Below are 10,344 nucleotides of genomic sequence, written 5' to 3' on the forward strand. Positions count from 1 at the left end.
CAAGCAAACTCCCTGTAACCTACGAATTAATCGGTGCATTTTTCTTCAAAGTTTAACAGCTTTCTCTTTAGATTACATGAAATTTGTAAATGTATTGTAGAACCCGTTGAAAGATTTATTCGCATCTTATTGCTTTTTAATATTATCCCATGTTATTTTCTCTAGTTTGTCATTTAATGAGTTTGTATTTCATTTGCATATGCCAATAATCTGCACGGCTTCTCTTATTTCTTAAAATGACCTTGCTACTTTTGACGTTTCTGAAACAGTGAATACGGAGAAATGGCCCTACATTTCACTGACGATGACGACTGAACGTCAAGAACGGATATAAAGTCGAGAAAATATTGTCTATTAGAGATCGAATATTTTCTGTAACTCTCCTTGGGATGGCGATTGACGGATAGAGTATTGATCCAGATGTGAGCGTAAGGAGGTCTTTGGCGCTACTTCTAAGGGGATGATCCTGGCTTATAGTGAAATTGCCCATGATGACCACATCATGGCTCTATTTTTTCATCGGAGGGAGTGTTTTTGATGTTATATCCATAAAATAAGAATCAGGACCCGACGGGAATCGGTAATTTTCTACCCATAATTGCCTTCCTTCGTGAATGAAGCAACGTTTTGTGGAAAGAGATTCCAAAAGACCCTATACCTTCTGAGTCACCTGGCTATTTACATAAACTTGGTATTCATTCTTTGTTTAGATTGACAATGCTCCTTTTATCGAATTTTTTTCTGTGAATTAAATCGAATGAGTAGCCGGAAACATCTAGAAGGCTATCGCCCTGCTTCGTGTGAAATGTTTTGGAGTCCAAGAAAATCAGAACCCATTATTTGACCAATAATTTCTTCTAAATCCAAAAATGATTTTTCCAACTGTTCTAGCCTCTTTTAGGGAGTTGGCATGGTATTCCACTCCGGGGACATAGAGAGGGAGCCCAATACTTCTATTCAGGGGAGTATGGTCGTATCTTGAAGCAAATTGAAGAGCCCTGAGAAACATTCGCTTCTTCCAAACGGTAAAAAAGAACTAACTTTAAGAAACATGAAGTACTAAAAAACATAGAAAAAACAAAAACAAGAAAATAAACAGAAAATTAGCGTCAATAAACACGAATAACCACAAAATACAGGAAAAAGGAAAAATGAAAACATTTCAGAATAGTTATCAATCGCTTAGGTAAGCAATATCATCCAATCAAACAAGCTTGAAGGATCAATTGGATTTGAAATCAATGGCAATCTTTATCAGTAATAAACTTTCTCCCTTCTGCTTTTATAACCACAACAAATTTACTTGTTGTATCTAATAATGCTTTTAAGTTATAGTAACAATTTTGCTTTAGAGGTTGTAACGGTGGAAAAAAAATATACAAGAACAAGTTCAATAAATGAAAAATGAATAAGACAAAGAAGAACCTTTCCTTTATGCTCCAAAAGCTATAAGAAACCGAAACAGTATCGTATGGTTACGCTGCTAAATTCTTCACATCGAACCACACTCCTGTGTCTCGCTAGACTACCTGCGTTTCTGAAAGTTTTCTGCTGCTGATTCTGAAGTTTTCAGCTTTTATTCGAGCGCCAGTAATTTTTTTTGTCAAGTTCAGCCGATCTGTTGACAGGCTGAAACCCTTTATATCCCTATTAAATCAAAAATGGTAGAAGTGATATTAATGAACAAAACTGGACCTCAGTCAGAGCTCCATCTAGATAGGAGCTTCATAAAAAAAAAAATCATGAATAATCTCATCCACCAGCTTGAATTTGAAAAACATCCAGCGGATGCTTGAAATTATTAAGACCCTTTGAGAGAGGGTAGGACTGTGGAGAACTTCAATGGAGCCAGATATTGCCGTTAAGGCCAGTTACGTCCATTTTCGTGTTCTGTTGAGCTAGTCGTGTTGATAAGAGATTCAATACAGCAGTGTCCAAGATGTTCTATGCACAATTAGAGCCATTTCTCCAGTATGTCCTTTGTGAATCACAAGAGCGTGCTAGTTGTGGTCAGCTATAGCAAAGTTTTGGCTCTAGCAAGATAAACAAAAATTGTCGAAGCTTAAACCTATTCCTAGATTTGCTGGCTGGAATTTTAAAGTCTGCATAGTCTTTGGAGACTGATTTTGAGCGGCCCTTTGAATCCCTTAGATTTAAACCTATCTCAAAAGCACAGTGTCTGCAGGGAGCCTGAGGACAGTTGTTACATTGAAGGAAGCTGCCACAGGGTAGATAAGAGCTATTTCTTTTGACTGTGCAAGGAACTCAGGGAAGACTTTGCATTATTCCTCAAGAAAGTCACAGAACTGCAATTGGCTTAACTCGAACGCTTTTTCTGCTGTGAGGATCTACCCAAAAATAATACTTGTAATCACTTTCTGAATCATTTTAGAACATTTTCTAGCAAGAAGGTTCACGACACTGTTGAAACAGAATAAAGGATTCCGTTTCACTGGCATCATTCCCGTCCTTATAGAGCTCTTGGTTGGCCGACTGAGAAGGAACACGACAACGAGGTTTGATAAAACATTCATGGAATGTTTTCTCTTCATGGAATGGCATAATGAACGTGTTTGAGCAGGTTGTATCTACGAGTGGGTGAAGGAATCTTACAGTCTCCCTAGTCCTTGACGTAAATTTGTGAAAGTTGATCATGCTGTCAGTAATGTCATTCCCACTCATGATCTTGTTGTAATCCGCTACTTCTCTTGAGGAGAACTAGTGACCCTTCTTCCTTGTTTTTTGTCCCACTTATCCGCTGCCATCTCCTTTTCTTTGGCCCTGCAATTTGATCAATAGTTGGCGATTGGTGTATTGTATTATTCATTGGTTGCATGCTATAGGGGCTCTCTTGCACAGGCGACACTTGAACCTTTACCTTCTGCATCAGGTATTTCTCCGACTTCAAAACTGCTGCATCATCTCCAAATATGCTTCTTATGATTGTGCTGCTTCTATTTATTTAAAGACCGTAAGGTGGATTGGACAATTTTGTTAATTTAAAAAGAAAACTGATGCTGGGTTGGAGAATCCGGGTTATTTTAAGTAAAGTTGGTCATAAGGTGATGATCTTGAAGATTATCGGGAAGTTTGCTTTTATTTTGATAGATTTCAAAGTCCAATATGAGCCCCTTATAACTAATGAAAGAAAAGTTTGCATGCCAACCAGACTGACTTTTTTGGTACATATTGACTCAGCAAAGCTCTGGGAATTTGGGAATGAATAGAAAAATTTGTGTCCTTTGGAAAGTAGAGGGAGGTGATACAGAAACAACCAATGATCACTTGGACTTACCATAGTTTTTTGTTTTCTTGTTGTCTTCAGGGACTTTTTTTTGTACAGAATCAATGTTTGATAGCAACAATTCTTTTTCTTATTTCAGAAGTATGTAGTGCACAAATTTACCTTCCAATACGATTATGTTCGTGAAAATTCCATATCAAACAGTTCGTGGTAACGCACTGTAGTAAGGAGCGACCCGGCTCAATAGTAAACGAAGCTCTAAAAAACGGAATTTTGATGCTAAAAGATACATCAAAAGAATCGAATTTTCACGCTGATTCTAAATATATAAGTTTCAATTAATTTAGTCTTTTTCATCAAAAGTTACGAGCCTGAGAAAATGTGCCTTATTTTGGAAAATAGGGGGAAACATCCCCTAAAAGTCATAGAATCTTAACCAAAATCACACCATCGCATTCGGCGTATCAGAGAACCTTATAGCAATAATTTCAAGCTCCTATCTAAAAAAATGTGGAATTTCGTATTTTTTGCCAGAAGACAAATCACGGGTGCGTGTTTATTTGTTTGTTTTTTTGTTGTTTTTTTTCTTTCCCATGGGTCATCGTATCGACCAAGTGGTCCTAGAGTGTCGCAAGAGGGCTCATTTTTATGGAAATGAAAAGTTTTAGTGCCCTTTTTAAGTGATCAAAAAAATTGGAGGGCACCTAGGCCCCCTCCCACGCTCATTTTTTTCCAAAAGTCAACGGATCAAAATTCTGAGATAGCCATTTTGTTCCGCATAGTTGAAAACCATAATAACTATGTCTTTGGGAATGACTTACTCCCCACAATCCCTAGGGGAGGGGCTGCAAGTTCTAAACTTTGACCAGTGTTTACATATAGTAATGGTTATTGGGAAGTGTACAGACGTTTTCAAAGGATTTTTTTTGGTTTTGGGGGTGGGGTTGATGGGAGGGGGCTATGTGGGAGGATATTTCCTTGGAGGAATATGTCATGGTGGAAGAAAAATTCAATGAAAAGGGCGCAGGATTTTCTAGCATTACTATAAAAAAACAATGAAAAAATAAACATGAAAAAGTTTTTTCAATTGAAAGTAAGGAATAGCATTGAAATTTAAAACGAACAGAGATTATTACGCATATGAGGGGTACTAAAAATACTTTAGCATAAAGAGCGAGGTATTTAGGAGGAGATAAATACCTTGCTCTTTATGCTAAAGTATTTTTAGTAATTTCAACTATTTATTCTACGGCCTTTTTGATTCAGGGGTCATTCTTAAAGAATTGGGACAAAACTTACGATTTAGTGTAAAGAGCGAGGTATTAACGAGGGTACAAACCCCCCTCGTACACATAATAAAAATATAAGAATATAAAAGTTTGTTACGTAAGTTAATTCTTAAGTTACGCATATTTTATACTAATAAAAACGTTCGTTAAAAATTGAAAGTTCTAGTAGCCTTGTTAAGTAACCGAAAAATTGGAGGGCAGCTAGGCCTCTTTCCCCACCCCTTATTTCTCAAAATCGTCTGATCAAAACTAAGAGAAAGCCATTTAGCCAAAAAAAAAAATTAATATACAAATTTCATTTCAATAATTTATGTGCGGAGAGCCAAAATCAAACCTGCATTAATTCAAAAACGTTCAGAAATTAGATAAAAAAAACTAGTTTTTTTAACTGAAAGTAAGGAGCGACATTAAAACTTAAAACGAACAGAATTTACTCCGTATATGAAATGGGTTGTCCCCTCCGCAATCCCTCGCTCTTTACGCTAAAGTTTGACTCTTTGCCACAATTCTACTTTTTAAAACAATTAAAAGTGGCTTTGCCTTGTAGGCTGCAAACGGTAATCCGTCTTCGAAATCTGACTCCTCCCTGTCTCTGATTCTTTCATTTCTTAATAGCATTTCACTCTTGGAGTCGTCTCTACGAATTATGTTATCAACATTGGTGACCGAAAGATCCTCAATATCACTTCTGTCCATCATTATGCGCGTCAATAAAATAGAAGAGAGACCGAATTTTTTTGCTGCTTTTATGATATAATTTGATACTTTAGCAAGCTGTTTTATCATGTCGGAATCAATTAACCCTATATGACTATTGTATTGGAAATGGTTTTTGAGCTTGTAAGCATAATCTTGTGGGTGTTTATCAGCTGATTGTATTTTCAAAGCTCCATTTGTTTTGCATAAGGAAGTGGGTAATGGTTGAAGGGCGAAAAATATTTTGTTAGTTTTAGTACTGAGACCAACTGACATAGCCTTTGTGCCAGCATATGTGTCAAGATAGTTCCATTCATTGCAAATTCTAAAGGTTTGTGCTTGCATTTGAATCCTAAAGGCAGTGCTTTTGCATTGTAAAAAACGCTTGTCTTTGCTGAAACACCTATCGCCTCCAAATTTACTAAATAGATGCGAACCAACTATTGGTTCCTAACCAAATGAAATTAAACTATCAGTTAAGCTATACCAAATAATAAATTGATTTGAAATGGAAGTTACGTACATGAATAGAAGACAGACTTGTGAAGTTACAACAGATATTTACAACCCCAGAAAAATAAACTAAACCAAAAAGCTGATATATATATATATATATGTATTTATATGTACCTAGACTCTGGTTCGTTAGAACGTAAAAACCAGTGCATCGGACGTGAGCATTCAAGCTTTTCAAGGCCAAATAACTTTGGGTCTATGATGCCCACCGAAGAAATTTCTGGACTAGCTTATGTTTCTCAAAGTTTGTTAAGACGAAATGGATAAAAGTAGCTTGCGTTACAAAATTAAATTATTCATATTTTGAATTTTTGTAGTCAACTGGCAATATACATTTGCAAAGTCAAAGGAAGAACCTAAGAGCATGTGTAACTTGTAGAGTGGAATCTGGTGTTAGTGTCAACTACAACAAAAAACTATCAACACTATATAGTGTCTGGTGACACTTCTCTGTCAGGAACTGAGATAAGACATTTATTACTTCCCTAGTCGTACAATTACACTAATTAAATTAGTTATCCTTATTATTACAATGAACAAACTCCAAGTGTCACCAAATGCTAGATGACATTGATAGGCTTTTGCCGACACTAACGCCAGTTCCCAATTTTATCATAGGCAATATTTCAAGTAAGGACACTCGGAAATTTATATTACACGTGAATGCAATACCATCTATTTTTATTTGATCTCAAAAATCGTCCATCAATATGAAGATGAATGTATTCTCCAACGGCTTGTCCAAATTAAAATATATCGTATATATTATCTACGAATTGCATGTAAGCGGCTGCAAAAGAGTAGAAAATACTTTTTTTTTTATAAATACCACAACGGTATCTATTGGCTGATGGATGTAAAATCTAGTTTCCGTGTAGACTAATACACATTGCTATATAACTAATCAAACAGTTCGTGGTAACAGCTGTAGTAAGGAGTGACCCGGCTCAATAGTAGCATATACTATAAAAAACGGAATTTTGATATCAATGGATACGTCTAAATCCTATATGCAAAAATGTGGAATTTTGTAAATTTTGCCAGAAGAAAGATCACGGATTCCTGTTTATTTGTTGTTGTTTTTTGTTTTGCCCCAGGGGTGATCGGAGCGACCCAGTGGTCCTAGAATGTCGTGAGAGGGCTCATTCTAACGGAAATTAAAACGTCAAGTGCCCATTTTAAGTATCTACAAAATTGGAGGGTAACTAGGCCCCCTCCCACGCTCATTTTTTCCCAAAGTCACCGGGTCAAAATTTTGAGATGTACATTTTGTTCAGCATAGTCGAAAAAATCTAATAACTATGTCTTTAAGGACAATCCCCGCGGGGGAATGGCTGCAAGTTATGAATTTTGCCATTGTTTACATATAGTATTGGTTATTGGGAAGTATACAGACGTTTTCAGGGGAGATATTTTCTGGCGGTGGTGGGGAGGAGGAGTTTACGTAGGAGGATCTTTCCATCGAGGAATTTATCATTGGGGAAGAGACTTTCCATTAAGGGGGTGCTGAAATTTCAGCATTTAAAAAAAAAACAATGAGAGATTAAATAGATAAAAACAAGATTTTCAACTGAAAGTAAGAAGCAACATTAAAACTTAAAACGAACAAAATTATTCAGTATATGAGGGGGTTTGTCCCATCCTCAATACCTGGATCTTTACGCTTAAGCATTTTTAGTTATTCCAAAACAGGTATTTATTCTAATTAAACTGCCTTTGTGATTCAGGGGTCATTCTTGAAGAATTGGAATAAAATTCGAACTTTAGTGCAAAGAGCGAGGTATTGACGAGGGGAGCGAATCCCCTCATATACGTAAGAAAAATGAACGAATATAGAAGTTCGTTACTTAAGTTAATTCATAAGCTACGTATATTATTACAAATAAAGCGTTCGTAAATAAAATCAAAAGTCTAGTGACCTATTTAAGTAACCAAACAAATTGGAGGGCAACTAGGCCCCCTCCCCGCCCTTTTTTCTCAAAATTGTTCGATCAAAACTTTGAGAAAGCCATTTATCCAGAAAAAGCGAAAATTAATATGCATATTTCGTTTTGATTATTCTTGTACGTTAAGCCAAAAACAAAATCTGCATAAACTCAAAAACGTCCGGAAATTAAATAAAAAAAACAAGTTTTTTATCTGAAAGTAAGGAGCGACACTAAAACTTAAAACGAACAGAAATTACTCTGTATATGAAATGGGTTTTTCCCTCCGCAATCCCTCGCTCTTTACGCTAAAGTTTTTAATTGCTTTAAAAATTAGAATTGTGGCAAAGAGTCAAACTTTAGCATAAAGAGCGAGGGATTGCGGAGGGGAAAACCCATTTCATATACAGAGTAATTTCTGTTCGTTTTAAGTTTTAATGTCGCTCCTTACTTTCAGTTAAAAAAAACTAGGTTTTTTTATTTAATTTCTGAACGTTTTTGAATTAATGCATGTTTGATTTTGGCTCTCCGTACATAAATTATTAAAATGAAGTTTGCATACTAATTCTATTTTTGGCTAAATGGCTTTCTCTTAATTTTAATTAGACGATTTTGAGAAATAAGGAGTGGGGAAGGAGGTGTAGTTGCCCTCCAATTTTTCGGTTACTTAAAAAGGCAACTATAACTTTTAATTTTTAACGAACGTTTTTATTAGTAAAAAATGTACATAACTTAAGAATTAACTTACGTAAAAAACTTTTATATTCTTATATTTTCATTATGTATATGAGGGGGTTTGTACCCTTGTTAATACCTTGCTCTTTATACTAAATCTTAAGTTTTGTCCCAATTCTTTAAGAATGACCCCTGAATCAGAAAGGCCGTAGAATAAGTAGTTGAAATTACTAAAAATACTTTAGCATAAAGAGCGATGTATTTATCTCCTCCTAAATACCTCGCTCTTTATGCTAAAGTATTTTTAGAACCCCTCATATGCTTAATAATCTCTGTTCGTTTTAAGTTTTAATGCTACTCCTTATTTTCAATTGAAAAAACTTTTTCATGTTTATTTTTTCATTGTTTTTTTTATATTAATGCTAGAAAATCCTCCGCCATTTTCCTTGAGTTTCTCTTCCCCCATGACATATTCCTCTAAGGAAAGATACTCCCACATAGTCCCCTCCCCTCAACACAACCCCCAAAACCAAAAGAATCCCCCTGAAAACGTCTGTACACTTCCCAATAACCATTACTGTATGTAAACACTGGTCTAAGTTTATAACTTGCAGCCCCTCCCCCAGGGACTGTGGGGGAGTAAGTCATCCCCAAAGACATAGTTACTAAGATTTTCGACTATGAGGAACAAAATGGCTATCTCAAAATTTTGATCTATTGACTTTGGGAAAAAAATGAGCGTGGGAGGGGGCCTAGGTGCCCTCCAATTTTTTTGGTCACTTAAAAAGGGCACTAGAACTTCTCATTTCCATTAGAATGGGGCGACATTCTAAGACCACTTGGTTGATACGATGACCCCTGGAAAAAAAAAAAAAAAAAAAAAAAACAAATAAACACGCACCCGTGATCTGTCTTCTGGCAAAAAATACGAAATTCCACATTTTTGCGGATAGGAGCTTGAAATTTTTGCTAAAGGGGTCTCTTATATGCTGAATGCGATGGTGTGATTTTCGTTAAGATTTCATGATTTTTAGGGGGTGTTTCTCCCTATTTTCCAAAATAAGGTAAATTTTCTCAGGCTCGTAACTTTTGATGACAGAGATTGATATATTTAAAATCAGCATGAAAATCCGATTCTTTTGATGTATCTTTTAGCATCAAAATTCCAATTTTTAGAGTTTCGTTTACTATTGAGCCTGGTCGCTCCTTACTACAGTTCGTTACCACGAACTGTTTGATAGGTGGTTCAGCGTCATCACCGCCCCGCTCTTTACGATAAAGTTTGACTCTGTCTCGCAGCTTTACTTTTTAAAACCGTATTAAATTTTAGCGTAAAGAGCGGGTCGTTGAGGAGGGGGCAGCCAGTGAACAGGGGGCAGTGAAAAGTACAAATTATCATAAGTGAAAAATAAAGAAACTGATGCCATCTGTCTTGACAAAACATTTTTTTTACAGGATTGTTTCTTGATTTCATGCCTCATTTTTACGCGTCATTATATCTTCACCCGATAAAACCAATCACACAGATTCGTCAAAAAATATTACGTAATAGAGAAAATAATATCAATTATTCTTTTTGGATCAGTAATTTATGAAAAGAAAGCGTATTGGTTAATTTTCACGTTAATTCAATCAAAATTTTTGTCATGTTGTGTAGTATTATTTTATTAATAGTTTATTAACTGATTAGAACAATTGTCAGTTTCGGTGCATCCAATCCTCGACACTGACGCATGGAGCAAAATCATTGACAAACTGGTGGGATTCAAGTATTATTGACATGCTGTATCCAAGATTTTTTTTTTTTGGGGGGGGGGGGGGTTGTTACATAAAAAACTTACTGCCTTGGTTATGGGGCTATTATATTTTATCGAACCACAACCAATATGTGATTTATATATAAAGGATAAGACAATATTTATATTCAAAAAATAGATATAATAAGCACAGACGGGCTAAATTGGGATTTGAGAGTCAGTGTGATTTATTCAAATTTCGT

This window comes from Artemia franciscana, chromosome 9 (assembly GCF_032884065.1).
Source record: "Artemia franciscana chromosome 9, ASM3288406v1, whole genome shotgun sequence".
NCBI lineage: Eukaryota > Metazoa > Arthropoda > Branchiopoda > Anostraca > Artemiidae > Artemia > Artemia franciscana.